General features: G+C 40.9%; 1 protein-coding gene across 8 annotated transcripts in view; it reads left to right on the top strand.

The window, feature by feature from the left end:
* LOC101465127 (SPRY domain-containing SOCS box protein 4) overlaps positions 1–15,349 on the top strand; it is an 87,519-nt gene that overhangs the window by 5,526 nt on the left and 66,644 nt on the right. For 4 of the 8 annotated variants that reach the window (XM_004542427.5, XM_004542425.5, XM_004542426.5 and 1 more), the window contains exon 2: positions 10,619–10,805. The exons of the other annotated variants lie outside the window; for them this stretch is intronic. The gene's annotated coding sequence lies outside the window, so the exon portion shown is untranslated. The remainder of the gene's footprint in view (positions 1–10,618; positions 10,806–15,349) is intronic. 8 annotated transcript variants of the gene reach the window in all.

Below are 15,349 nucleotides of genomic sequence, written 5' to 3'. Positions count from 1 at the left end.
GCTTTCGCTCACAAGTCATAGCCAACCAATGTGGTTTCAACCATATCTGCCCTTCCTCCGAACATTTTTTTTGCGTTTTTTGCAACCAAGATAATGATGGAGGAAACGCTCAACTACAGGCTTTAAAAGATGACTTCAAAAACCGGTGAATGGCATCACAGTAGCTACTTCCATCTTTTATACTGTCTGTGGATGGTACCAGCAGCCCATTTGTGCTGCACTAGTAGCACAGATGTTCCTGGATGGCACGTCCATGCGTGCTGCCAAAAAAGTGTTTGCTGTTACTTCCTGAACCGTCTCAGGAGTGTTGAGGTGATACCAGGAGATGACTGTTGCACAAGGACATCTAGACAGTCCCCTAGAAGGGCATCAATCTAGCAGCAGGACTGGTATCCGCTCCTACAGAATGACCTCCAACAGTCACTTTTGGTTTTATGATCAAACTAACTGAAACAGACTGGATGAGGGCCAGATGGCCTTTAATGGGACCTCTGGTCACAGCTCAGCACCATGCAGCTTGCCTGGCATTGCTACCAGAAAGGCTGGTTTGTCACTAGTGCTGTTTTTGTCACGAGCAAGTTCACACTGAGCACATGACAGACATTAAGGACACTGGAGATGCAGTGGGGAAGGTTATGCTACGTACAACACTATAAATTACTCATGTAGCATGAGTAGTTTGGGAGTGGGTCAGTGATGATCTGGAGAGGTGTATCCATAGAGGGTCACAAAGACCTCCACCCATTAGCCAATAGTACATTGACTGAAGTCCTCAGACCCACTGTCAGACCTTACACTGGTGTGGAAGGCCCTGGATTCCAGCTGGTCCAGAATGATGCTAATTCAAGTGGTCATGGTGTGGTGTGACACTGAATCAGCGCATGCAACGTTACCAAATTGTGCCACACACTGTCCTGGAGTTCACTGGGAGGAGATCCTCTAATTCCCAGATTCACCGTCTCATCAGGAGCATGCCGAGACATTGTTGGGAAGCACGTGGAGGCCATGCAGACTCATGAGTCACGTTATTGCAAAAGCTGGATCAGCTTTCAGTTTTTAGCTTTGACTTTTGACGTGATTTCGCAGGGTTGGCGATTTTAATTTAACAGCTGACCGCTTGTTACACTGTTAAAATTTTCAACTTGAATATTTTGTTCATCAAGTTCAGATGTGCGATTTATGTGTTCTCCTAATTTTATTTGAGAGTGGCATCATTTTTCTGCCAGGGAGCTTCCTGCTTGGCTAATTCATAGCTGTTAAGAGTCCTAATAGTATTTTGAACCTTTTATCTCTGCCTGTCTTTGGACAGCAATGTAAATATGTGCCTTTTTTACCCTGCCAGATGGAGAGGGAATAGATTTATATTCAGCAGCCTTTTGTTAAGTCACTCTTGGATTGCTGAGCTTACAAAAATGGTTACACACAGACACACAAGCCTATACTTTAACACACAGACATCACTCAAGTAAAATCTGCACTCTCATGCAGGGCTGCACTCTAAAGTCAATGACATTAACCGCTGCAGCGAGAAGCAGAAAGGAAGATGGCGTGTTCCTCCTGCCCTTGGCATGTGCTTAGTGTTTAAATGCAGCAGTGTGTATGCACATTCACCTGTGTGTTCGTGCCTGTCTGTGCGTGTGTGTGGGTGGTATTTTGTGTCGCTAAAGTACTTGTGACTCACAGAGGCCATTACAGTGACAGGGTAACTCCAGTAATGGTGCACTTTATAGTCATATTGGCAGATTTCCTCCTTGTATGGGAATGTCAGGGATGCAGTCACAGTGCCTTATTTTCCTAAAACCATTGCGTGCATCTTTACCACAAACTGCACCTTAGTTGAATCACCAGTTTATCAGGATGCACGCAGTCGATGCTTCTTGTCATTTTATTGTCATTTTGGGTGATTTGTGTCTGTTTAAGGGAGTTTGCTGCAATAAGTGGTCAACACACAGCCCTGACGAGCCGCCCGTAATTTCAGAGTCCTTGGAAAGAAAACAGGGAAACTTGCAGTCATTAGTGCTGTGACAAATACCTGCGTTTTCAGTTAATGCCCGCTCTTCGTAAACCCTGTCATTTTAGCTCATTTCACCTCATCATGCCCTGTCTTGTCACGCATCATTTGGCTTCCTGTCGCTTACAATCATCTTGTCTGACATCTTGTCTGATCTGATTGAAAGTTTGCTCCATCTTGTGGTTTCTTGAGAGCCAAGAGGGCTGTGTGGAGGAGAGTAGTGGTGCGCTCATTTACATATAAATGACGACAGCGTCTGAGATTCTGTCCCCCTGCTTATTTGTCATTTTAAGGCGATTTAGTGTCCGTGAGGTTTGCCAGTGTGTGTTTCTGCTCAGGATAAATGTTTCCTTGTGTTGTTGTGTGTGCATGTGTCAGCTGAGCATCAGTTTGCATCGGTGCGAGGACAATCGGCTCTGGATCATTTGCCTCATGCTTTTGTCTGACTGTGATTTCATGTCTTCCACCGGACTATCTGATGGCTTTTTCAGGAGGATAAAATCTATTTACTCATCCTGGAATGCAAAGAAGGCATGTGATTGTTTTGTCTAGAGCCCCAAAACATCAGATAGCTGTGAAGAAAATGAAATGGAAAGAAATTCTAGAGGGCCTACTTACTAATGTTGGCTTCGATGACAGGTGATATTTTGTTTTACTAAAAAGGGAAACTAAAGAATTTCCTGTCAGAGACTTTCTTTGAAATCCTGGAAGGGTTCTCACATATCATCTCTGAGTGGTGTTGTAACTGGAATCCTTGCTGACTTTGCCAACTATTTTCTTTATAAAGTAAAAATAGACCAGACAGAATCATAAGGCCCAGTTACAACACATCACATTTGCACAAATATTGAAGTTAGATTTGTCCTGAGGCTTTAAATGCGAAAGCAATTTCAAAAAAAAAAAAAAGTGCTGAAATACTTGTGGGAAATTCAGCCAATGACATGTTTTATTGTTATAGGCTGTGGAATATAACAGAACCATGCGTAAAGGTTTGCATTTCTTATCAAAAAATGCACACGGCACTCAAGGAATCCTGAATAGAAATCTGAAGGTGATTTCTGTGTTTGTCCCTCCTCTGCTGACAATGAGCCAGTCACCAGTCCAACCAGGAAATACGGTCCCCACCCCTCGTTTCTAATTCACTTTCAAGGAACCAGACATGCCTGTAATTTCTTTTTTTTAAGTGCTCTTGTGTAACAGTTCTCCACACTTTTGGCTGCTTATTCACCCATCTTCAGTCCAGTCCTTGTAGCCGACCATTTTCAGAGGAATGCTTTTTGTGTGTGTGTCTTTAAGCCACTTAAAACTGACCTAAGGAATCAATTACAAAGGCACCTGACTAGGGCGATGAACCAGTGTTGTGTCTACACGTAACAACAAATTGGCAAAGAACCAGTTTTTAGTTGTATCTGTAGACACTGTGTTACTAACAAAAAAACCTGGCTTATCTGAGTGTGGTGTGCACTGTGTGAGGAAACTAAAAAGTGGAGAACAAAAGAAGAAGAGGCAGGCCTGAAACTCTAGCCCAAGCAGATGAATTGTATTTGAAAGGCATGTCCCTAAGAAAGATCCAGCAAAGAACTAACACAGAGCCTGATGGCTGCATCAGGCAGATCTGCTGTTCACTGAAGCCTCATCAGAAATGGTCTCAGTGGAAGGGTGAAGAAGCCATTCTTAAATCTGAAGTATACAAGAATTTGACTGAAAATCTGTGGCAACACGCCCGAGGGAGTCATGAAATAAAATTTGCCATCAGTATGTATGGAGGAGGTGAGGAGAGCGGTACACTTTGAAATCACAGTGGAGGCTCTGTCATGGTTTGGGGCTGCGTTTCAGACAGTAGTGTTGGAGATCTTTGCAAAATTGATAGAATTGTAAATGCAGAAAAGTACTGTCAGATTTTGATCCACCATACAACAACATCTGGAAAGCATCTGATTTTGAACCTGTTTCTTTTGTTGTTATAATATCTATACAATTTACTGATCACTTCATTTGTTTACATACCTGCAAAGACTGTCCAAATGTGAGCACTGTTTTCCAATTTCACTACCTTTCCACAACCATTTGAAAGCAATATAAACACTTTTGATGTTACACATAGTTGAATGACAGCAATAACTAAAACGCATGCTGTTTTGAGGCTTGCGTCTAGAGAGCAAAGAGGTCGTTAGAATATCCAGGGAAAAGCTTTTAGCGAACATACTTGCGTGATTCAAATGAGATGAATCACATCTAGGTCGACTCTTCATGTCAGCCTGTGTACATATTTGGGTTATTGCCCAAGTCTGCTTGGCAGATATTCTAACCTAAAAGGGAATAAACGGAGATAATCTGCTTTTCAAATAATCACAAAAACTAATGATCATTGATTGTGGCTGCTTAGAGTACAAGAAACATCTCGTAATGACTGCAGTATCTGTTAAATTAAAAATGAATTAACAAATTAAATTATCTGCTCATGCACTTAAATAGCAATGGTCAAAGTGATAAAGCCTCTCTCTATCAAATCAAGAGCTCTTAATGATGTAAACTCGCATAATGAGATACCAGCATGATCAACAATCACTGCAAATTATGTTAAAAATATAACAAGAATCAGGAGATATCTCCTTAAAGATTACCTGTCCTTTCCGGTGTGTCAGCAGGTCCGTTGGCTTTGGTCGCACAACTGCACAAAAGTATCGATCTTATCTGTAAATACTGCTGGTCACCCTTTTTCTTTTTTCTTTTTAATTTAAGGGCATTTCCGACTCTGCCTCCCACTTTCTCCCTTTTTCTCTCTTTGGCTCTCTCTGACTATTTTCTGTCCATAATTACAGAGCTCATGAAAGCGTTTAGAGTCTCATGAATATTTAAATCTTGGAGGGGAAGTGTCAGGGGAGACCCATGTGTGGCTGGTCTGCCCTAATTATGGAGATGGGCCTACACACAGACACGCACACGCACGCACACACACACAAAGACAAAAGCCAGAAAATGATTAAAAGCTCCCAATTTGAAAAAAGTTAATATAGGCTTAAAGAAAGCCTGCATTATACATTTAAACAAAGGTAATTCAGAAAAATGGATGTATGTGTACACACACACACGCACAGACACACACACAGCAGGGAGATGATAATGGCACAGCTGGTTGTAGCTTTGAGCTGGCTCTTTTTGCTCACTGTGTTGTTTAACAGTAAGCTAATGATGGGCATGGGCATTGAAGAGTACTAAATGCGACTCTGTCTTTGTGTATATTTGTAGCCAGCAGTCTGGGGACTGGGATGTTTTCTGTGCCGTGTCAAGTCAAGACAAGGATGAACAGAAATGTGACTCACTGAGTGTGTGATGGACACTACTGAGTCAGGGGGAAGAAGGAGGAGGCAGTCACGTTTTTTGAGTGGAAAGCTTGAGGAGAATTGAAGAATGCAGTGACAGACCTATACAGCAACACATGAAAAAGGATGAAGGTGGAAAGTTAATAGGTGGTGTAAGGGGGAAGGATAGAGAGAGAGAGAGAGAGAGAGAGAGAGAGGAAATGAGGGGCTGGGTGGTGGATTGAGATATGCAAAAGGAAGTAAAGAGGGAGAAAGGAGGAAGGTGAACAGTGCGAGGAGCTGAATAAGAAGGCTGTGAAGGTGAGAGGAAGACAGGTTTGCATTAAAAAAAAAAAAAGAGGCTTGTATTGTGAGTCATTACAGAGTGGCAGAATGGTGAGGGATGGAGGTGACTGGTGAGAAGAGAGGTGTAAGGAAATGTGGGAGAAATATGAGAGACTTAAATGGCACACAGGGAGGATGGGAGAACTGGAAATACACTGGAGTGTGTCACTGCCGATGGTGATAAGGGTGAGAAGTGAGGGTGGTGAATTTAAGCACAAGTACAGCTTTGGTTTCAGTTCTGAAGTATAAGTATGCAGGCAGATATGTACAGAACTGCATTCATTTAGGAAGCTCAGATACTGCCAGAGAATTGAGATCAAGAGTTAAAAATGGTCTCTTAGGTCTCAGTTACACAGACCTACAGACTAATCGGCAACCATCCACAACCAGTATTGAGGGCAAAATGAGTATTCACTGACTCTTTGCAAGTGGTTGCCATAGGTTGCTGGCAGTCTCTACAAAATCGACTGCTAAAGCCCCATTCACTTAGCCCTAGGTACTGGTCGGTGACACCTGGTATCCACCGGTCATTAGAGAATGTGTGTGTTCCACAACCAGTTGGTGAGTGGTTGCTGCTAGTATGAAATTGGTCACCTCTGTAAGCCTCTACGACTGCTTTGGTTGCTCGCAGGTTGCTACGGTTACCAGTAGTTTGCATTCAAGATGCTGACTTGTAGAGCATGGCAATATGACAAAAATATTTATCACAATAAATGAAAATTTGCGATAACGACATAACTGACGATATAATTGACACTAGACAAAATTCTTTACAACTCCACAACTTTATTAGTGCAAAAAAAAAGTATTTTCACTTAAACAAGCAGCTGTTTTTTTTTAAGTGCATTAAAGTTATATAAAAATGTAACAGAACAGTGCAAATGCAAATTCCTTCCTGACAGTTTAACCAAAAGGCATTTCCAGTGGAAATTGGCCGACATATCCTCAGCATAACCATGTATAATATCCACAAAACTTAAAAAGAGGTTATACACACACAATACGGAAATATTATGTTGAAGCACAGTACGTATCACTCCACGAGGCTCCTTCCTACGATAGCCGTAATGCTCCGACAATCCATCAAGCGGTGCTGCTTCGTAGCTTAGCAAAGTCGTACTGAAACATTTGACAGATTTTCGAGCGCCGTGTACCACATAAAATCGTTTCGAGGTCAGTAAGCACAACCAGAATTCAAACATAAGGCACACGGGATTATAAAGGGCACTGTCGATTTTCAGAAAAATCAAAGGATTGATTTTAAGTGTGCCGTATTTTCCAAAAAACACGGTAATAACGACGGCCTGCTAGCATGCGCTACCAAAAATAGTGCTTTGTTGTGTATCTGACGGACGAAAGCCAAACCAGTTCCACACCACTGAAGTTGCAGCATTTTTACAAACCAATTCTGGTTCATCACTTTCATTCAACAATTGGCTTTCACCCTTCTCATTCTCCTCCATGCTTTTTCAGCCCTGTGCGTATGAAAACAAAGGCACTGCACATGCGCGTTTCACCCATATTCTATCACGATATTTCATTTTCTTATCGTTGCCCAACATTATACCGGTATTACCGTGAACGGTATGATATGGCCCATGTTCTGCCTTTAATAACTTAAATTGGATATTATAGTTGTAAACTGCCCTAGAGCTCCCTCTAGTGGCTGCTTTGTAATATGGGTTCGGTTACTTTGGGAAAGGAAAAAATGAGAACGTGAAGAAGAAATAAAAGATGGCGGAAAGTGATACCGTAATGTTATCGTTCTAAGCTGATACGGACCTTAAAATGTTGTTGCCTTGGACAAGATATGTCTGTAAGTATGAGTGTCGATAAAATAATTATTATCTTTTGTTTTGTGTAAAAATGGTACGATAATTTGTACATTTGAAAGTTTTATCTTGTTAGCTTGCAGTAAGAGTGTAACTATGGGCTCAAAATGTGGTCATAAATATTTTGTACTTGTAAAAAAGATTTGTATGTGTAAAAAAGATTTGTGTGTGCGTAAAAAAGATTTGTATGTGTAAAAAAGATTTGTGTGTGGACTTAGAAAAAAAACCCCCTGCAAGTTACAAGTACGGATTTTGACCCTATTTTTCTTCCTTTCATCTGATTGGTCAATGTCATGTCAATCACAAATGTAACAATCCAATCAGAGAACAGATGGGTTTGGCTGTCGGAGGGGCGCTTTTTTGAACTGCAGGTCCTTGAAGGGTGATACCGTTTGAAGCTGGAGGATCGCTATATAAATATCTGATAGCAGCTAGGTCCCCTAACTTTCAGTAGCTGTTGAAAGGAAAAAGTTGTGGTATATCAGTGGTTAGAAATAACATTATTACTTTAGGATTAGTTTAACACAAAGTCAGGGCTGACCCAGGACCATTGCTGTGAGTCACAGTGCGCAGCATAAAAGTCCTTTCACATCGGATGCAGGATACGCTGCTAATGCTAACTGCTAACTAAAAGCAAAGGATCCAGAATTTGTTACGCTGGCTGCTGGGCTCTATGGGTTTTTGCAGCAGCTCTACCTGTACTAGATGCACCTGCTCCTTGTCTTTTCTATCTCTGACTTTATGTCCTCTACAAGAGTTTGTTTTTTTTGCTAGTTCTTCAAATGTTCAATAAAAACATGTACGCTAATTCATAACGAAGAAAGCTTTGTAATGAAGACTGTCATTTCCAAAACACTGCCCGCCCCCACCCCGCGGTCCGCAGGGCTGTTGAAAAGGCTGTGGAAGTCCCTGTATTAAACACGTAGACCTGTGACATAAAAATCACCAAACTCGGATGACCACAGACTGTTTTCCTTCGTGGTGATGAAGGAAAACGCTGGGTTGGCATGTAAAAGGGCATTTATTCCCTTCAAAGACCTGCAGTTCAAAAAAAGCGCCCCTCGACAGCCAAACCCATCTGTTCTCTGATTGGATTGTTACATTTGTGATTGACATGACATTGACCAATCAGATGAAGGAAAGAAAAATAGGGTCAAAAATCCGTACTTGTAACTTGCAGGGGTTTTTTTTCTAAGTCCACACACAAATCTTTTTTACGCACACACAAATCTTTTTTACACACACAAATCTTTTTTACGCACACACAAATCTTTTTTACGCACACACAAATCTTTTTTACGCACACACAAATCTTTTTTACGCACACACAAATCTTTTTTACGCACACACAAATCTTTTTTACACATACAAATCTTTTTTACGCACACACAAATCTTTTTTACGCACACGCAAATTCTTTTTACACATACAAATCTTTTTTACGCACACACAAATCTTTTTTACAAGTACAAAATATTTATGACCACATTTTGAGCCCATATGTAACAAGCTAGTCTACAATGTTAGTTAGCTAATACAGTATTTTGTACTTTCAGTTTTACGATGGTCAAAGAGAAGGCAGAGGCCATTCTTCAATAAATCAGCGCAAAAAGGAAAATAAGTCTGGTTATTGGAGCATCGTTATCTCGCTGTCTAGTTGGTGAAACCAGGAGACTCAGGGCGAGGACAGCATAGCCCAGCCGTACTGACTTGTCTACTAATACTTGCAAACTACTTGCCAAACGGTAGTGAAACTAGAAATGGAGAACAACTGCCTTCAAAATAAAAGTTGCACCTTTTGAAATGTGTTGGTTTCACAAGTAATGCATGACTTTCACTTCTCTATTCCCAGTTTACCATGGCACCATGGCATTTGGTGAGTGTCTGATTCACCCAGCAATAGCCAGGAATCTCCAGCAACCACTTACCAACCAGTCAGGGAATACACATTTTTCCCTAGCGACCAGATGTTGCTAGGGGCTCACTAGGCATAAATCTAGTCTACAGTGACATCAGCCCGCTAGCCTCAGCTACTCTATAAGTGTTACATAACCTCCCAGATGGTCGACAGATTAAAAGACGCACTGAGATTAGGCGATAGCAGATCTCCAGTTCAGCTTTGGTGCTCCAGATTCTCTTGACTCTGCTGAGGAGAGATATCCAAAACATATTCTCTCATAAAGTGTATGTCACTTCTAAATTACCTACACCCATTCAGTCGGGTTGAGATCTGTGACTATGAAAAAAAACTGCATACGATCCTGATTATTTTTCATTAAACTATTCAGTCAGCCCTTCTCCAGTATATGATAACATCAGAGCCAAGACCCATTAGTATACTTAATATGGTTATGTATCTTGCTCTTGCAAGCTAGACTCTCCTCCCAAATTTAGCGTAATTATAAATGCCTTCTATATGACCTTTTTATAGTTCATCATGCTTTAAATTATGTTTTGTTTTTTCTTTTTACAGTATTAGAGTTTGGCATTTTAAAGCTTTCGGTACCTCCAGTGATTTTTATTAAAGAATGCGCTTTAGCAATGCAGACCTTCCCTTCCACCACTAATCCATCCTGAGGATAAAAATGAAATAAGAACAACAAAGTGAATAGATTTTAATCAGCCGAGACTTAGTGAAAAAGAAGCTTAGAGCATAATCGCATTCATTTATATGAAATAATGTTCACAGCAGGAAAAGTTAAAAAGATATGTAAGAATGCTGTGGTAGTTATACCCCATCGTGACATTACAGTCTCATTTAGGTAGTCACGTGATGAGGTGTGAAAGAGTGGACAGTGAGTTTTGCTGATTTGTGCAGATGGGATGCGGAGTACGGCTCCAGAATGAGCTCAGTGGAAGGTTTCATGGAGGTGGACTGAAATGACACCTGACAGCAGGGATTTGACAATGCGATTGGTGTGGGGCATGGCAAAACCTGATTGGTTGACCTGAAAAGTGTATGTGTCCTCTGTCAGGCAGCTGAGTTGGTAATAGGAGACTGAAGACTGGGGGGAAAAAAATCTAGACCCTTTCCTATGGCAACATCTGGGATGAAAGCCGAGCAAATTTTCTTGACAACTTACTAAAGTTCTCTTTCCTTTCTCATCACTGTTAAACATCTGCGACAGACCGGGAGGATTTGACGTCCAGTCTTTTGAGCTCTGTGGTGACGACGGGAGATCGGGGCTCTTCTCACCGCCACCATGTGCGAGCTTTCATCAGGCCACTTCACAGCCCTCTGAGCGGAAACCGGACCACCGCCGGCGCATACTGTGAAGGCACGCTGCCGCCGTACAGACAGTGACGCACACGCGGGTATGATTATGAACACAGGCAGACACGCACAGACACAAACACACGTGTCAGCACCACTTATAACAGACCACAGTTTGATGAGGTGTGTCACCAGTCTGAGAGGAGTGGAGCCCACTATGCATATGTGTGTGTGTGAGTGAGAGAGCGTTGGTTAGCAGTTAGTAATCACTTTATCACATAATTGCAATCACCGATCATCATCCCACTACAGACAGTCACTGCATTAGACGGGTTTGTGATGTCTTTCAGCATCTGTTTCACTCCCAGTAGAAGGCAGAAAACAACTGTGGAAACAATATCTTTCAGTGTGGTCCGCAGTCCCTAGCAGAGCCTTTATAAGTGTTCTAGTGGTTTGTGAGATTCCTGTTTTAATTTGGTGCTTTTAAATTTGAAGGAAGGTTTGTTCCCCTGGTTTCCATTTTTAAACCTGAGTTGGTGGACATATGTGAACCCAGAGAGGGGAAAAGTATTGGTTACATTTGTCAAACAGTACATGTCATTTCAAATACATGCCACTCATTTCTCCCTTCTCAACAGTTTCAGCCATTAGTACGGTTCAGAAAAAAGGGAAACTGGTGGATTGTCTCTAAAGCTGTCACCAGAACCAATACTTAACCTTGCTGGGTACAATGTATCATTTAATATCAACATAGATACTATTTTGGTGTTAGTGTTGTCAGAAAAAAATGATACCTGGATACTAACTGACACAAAAAATTACATTCAGATCAAACGCAACAGTGTCGATACCAGCGAGGCTATCTCTGCTGCCTCCTGCTGATGCACTCCTGCACACAGGCACACAGCCCCTCCCCTCACTAGCAGCTGAACACATGAACAGCAGCACTTTAAATGTGCCAAAGCATTTTAAAGACTGAACCCCCGGTTTTTATGAAGAATTCTGAGAGGTCAATAAAGCTCCTATTTCAAACACAGTGAAGTATTTAACAGTTAATATAAATGATAACCTGGCCAGCACCCACCTTAACTACTAGTAGTTATTCACATTAAGGTAATGGATTGCGGCTATGGCTAATAATGTCTGTAATGTTAATGGACAGTGTTAATTTAATAGGATAACACAGGTACTTGTGTTGCGTTTCTCTTAAAGTCCTCAACTGAACCAGAGGAAATCCTTCCTGCTAGACAGAAACGGTAGTAGTCTACTTTAACAGCTATATGCTCAGCAATGACAATATGGTACCAAAACACCACATGGAGAGGATTAGTTCCTCTCCATTAGTTCCTCTTTAGCTAAATAGATTTGCCGAAAACCAGTTTGTTCATAATTTTCTCAATAAATGCCTTCTAGTATCAAATGCATTTAAGTATTGAGTATTTTCTTGGGTAAGGGTGAAGAAAAACCTGCATGGCACTATTTAAATATAAAACATGTGATCATCGCTCTTTTGTACCTGTGTGCTGTTCTTAACTTAGGTCAGTAAATTTGTAAGGTATGGAAGAGATGTACGTTTTTGTTTTTTATTGAAACGGCCCAAAGAACATTTGATAAAAGCATTTCTAAAAGAAAGTTGGGAAACTGTTTCTGTAAAAACGGAATGCAATGGTTTGTAAATCATTTAAAATCTGTATTTATTGAAAATGTCTTTACATTTATTATGTATCATTATTATTATTATTTAAAATATTGAATATTGAGCCAGACAAAACATTTTAAATTTGATACCAATGACACACCGGTGCACTGTTAAAGGCATCAGATATGATAGTATGGGTGTGAATTCTTTCACATGTGTGTGGGTACCATGTACAGGTGTCGGGTTAACTTACATTCAGAGAATATCTCTTATAAGGAAGGTCTGGACTCTTTTGGCAAGACAGTGTTTAACCACAGTCTGCATGTGTTGCAACAGAAAGGCTCTGTAGTAACAGTCCCAGCACTAAACCGGCATGCCTGCAGTCTAAACCGTTTGCCCACATTTGGCAATAAAAGCATTTGGCCTGGCCTATAAAACAAAAAGTAGAACAAAGGAGACCCTGAAATACAAAGCAGATGAAATCCTGTATCAATGAAGAGAAAGAGAACATTTTACTTTTAAAACATTTGGTCTCCTTAGTCCCAGGCGCCTACCAGTCCCTTTGGAGATTTTAGAATCTGTTGAAGAGATTATATATCTCCCCTGGCCTGGGAATACCTGTGGATCCCCCCACGGAATTGGAAAATGTTGCCGGGGAGAGGAACATATAAACTGCTCAGTCTACTGCCACTGCCACCCAACTTTGATAAGCAGAAGATAAGAGATGGGTGCATGGATATGAATTCATGCCTTTAAGAAAGGAGACCCTTTTTATACCCTCACATGTGCACCCAGCTTCCTCTACGAGTAGAATCTAATTCTCTGGGAAACATTTATTATGTATATATTGGGATTTTTTTTAATGTTTTGCAAAACCATGATACAAGATAACAGTGGCTCAGCTTCACACAGAGCAGATATGGACCAAAAGTATCGACTGGAGTTTTGTCTGTTTGCACTTCTGTGATTTGTAAGATCTAAAATGGGTTTTTTAACCATTTCCCTCAGAATAGGTGCCTGCTGTGACTAAATTGAGAGCTGTCTGAATGAATCGAAACATTAATGTTGCATTACCGAAAACCACATTGCTGAGCTGAGAGACACTAAAATGCTCCACAACTTTAGAGTTGGGTGATAATTCCCCGGGGGTCCATCACTAACAGCAATCCGTTTCACGCGAAATGTAATCAGTGCATAAACAATGATAATGGTTGAACATTGTACATGGTACATTGCTCGCTGGCGGCCAAACTGTGTAATTACGACAGTGTTTCTAAATGACCTCAAATATGTAATTTTTGCCTGAAAAAATTCATGGTAATTAAGTGTAGCGTTTACATAGACCTGTTATTTTCATATATTTAGGTTAAAACAACCAATATGACGAATAAATGGACCTCAATTTAGCTTTTGAAATATGTTTTTCACACACTTACACAAATTTAAACAGTATAAAAGAAAGATTTTCATTTTGGTTGATCAGGACCAGTTGATGGCTGCATGAGTCATATTTTACACATTTGCCTAACAACCAAAAGATCCCCAGTTCAATGCTTGGAGGAGACTCAGAACCCTTTGGGATTGCATCAGAAAGAGCATAAAAAAAGCCAGCTCCAACATATAAAGCTACCCGCTGTGGCGAGCCCTTGTGAATAGGGGAGCAGCTGAAAGTAGCTTTCATAACCAGCTGGCAGAGTGTTACATCCTCAGTCTTAGTTCTTATCTGTTCTTATAGACCTGCGATCTCTTTCCCTGCTATCTTCTGATTTGTTTAAGGGAAAAGAACGTACAGTTTCCTTGTCCAGTGTCCTTGCTATAAAAACGGTACCTGATAGGTTCTTCCTTCATGTGTTGTTAGCTGTCAGGTTCATCCGGAGCCTTGTGTTGTCTTTATTTTAAAGTTTGTAGAGTCACTGTTGTTTCTATTTTTTTCCTCTTTGTTCACCTTGTTGCTCAAGGGAAAAACATCAGCGTGGTATTTTCACTCATCTTTTTATATTTATTTCTTTTTTTATAAAAGCATTCAAGCACACACTAGACTCCATTTCATAACGAGTGTACTGCAGCTCTTGGAGAACACTCAGGACAGAAACAGTATGTCATCCTGTCAGCACTTTGTGTTTTACTGCTGACATTATTCTGGGTAAAACAAAGTTTGTGTGTTCAGAGGGTACAGAGAGCAAAAAAGGTTAAGAAAAGCAAAGTAAAAAGACTGAGGACTCTGTGAAGCCAATAAATGTGCAGTAAGAATGGACAAATGGAGGGCAGATGCAAGGCATGAAGCAGGTACAGAGATATTGAGACAGACGGCCATTCAGCGATACAGACAGTTGTGAACCAGCTGTTTGTCAGCTGTTCCTCATCATCTTTTCCACGATACAACAGGTGGTTGTATTCGGCCGACAGATGCCGGCAATTTGTGGCGGCGGGATGCAGTAAGTGCCAGTTCATTTTTGGTTTTCTGGCTGATTTGTCTGCATCTGTGACGCATCAGAGCAATTAATTAATCAAGCATTTACTTTGAACCCATTTTAGGCAAAAGGAAATTAACTGCAAGTTTGTGCCCGTGTCTCAAGATTTGCTTCTTTGTTTTTTGAGCAAGCAAACGGAATATTTGGGGGTTTTGTTCTGTTGGTTGGCGAAGGAATGCAACCTTGAAAACCTATCCTGGTTTCTAGACAAAATTGTTGCTTTATGATTAAGAAAATAGTTCATTTTATTAAGACATGAAACATAATCCTTGCGTGCAGTCTTGTGGGGGTTGAGAGGTTTGAGGATGTTTGTGCACACCTTCCATAATCCAGTCGGTCCTTTGTGTGGTTAAAGGATTAGTAGCTATTTGAAATGTTTGGGTATCCCATGCTTGAGATGGGGAAATCTTCCAATATGTTTTCACTACCTTTTTAAAGAGACTTTTTTTTCCCCCCCCATTACAGTCGTGACATAAAAGAAAAATTCTGGTGTAATGCATCTCTTGTATACAGAAGAGTGGCCCTAGGGAAATAT

The sequence above is a fragment of the Maylandia zebra genome, linkage group LG18 (genome assembly GCF_041146795.1).
Source record: "Maylandia zebra isolate NMK-2024a linkage group LG18, Mzebra_GT3a, whole genome shotgun sequence".
NCBI lineage: Eukaryota > Metazoa > Chordata > Actinopteri > Cichliformes > Cichlidae > Maylandia > Maylandia zebra.
The sequence above is the reverse complement of the archived record's forward strand: the minus strand, read 5'-3'. Positions and strand labels throughout refer to the sequence as shown.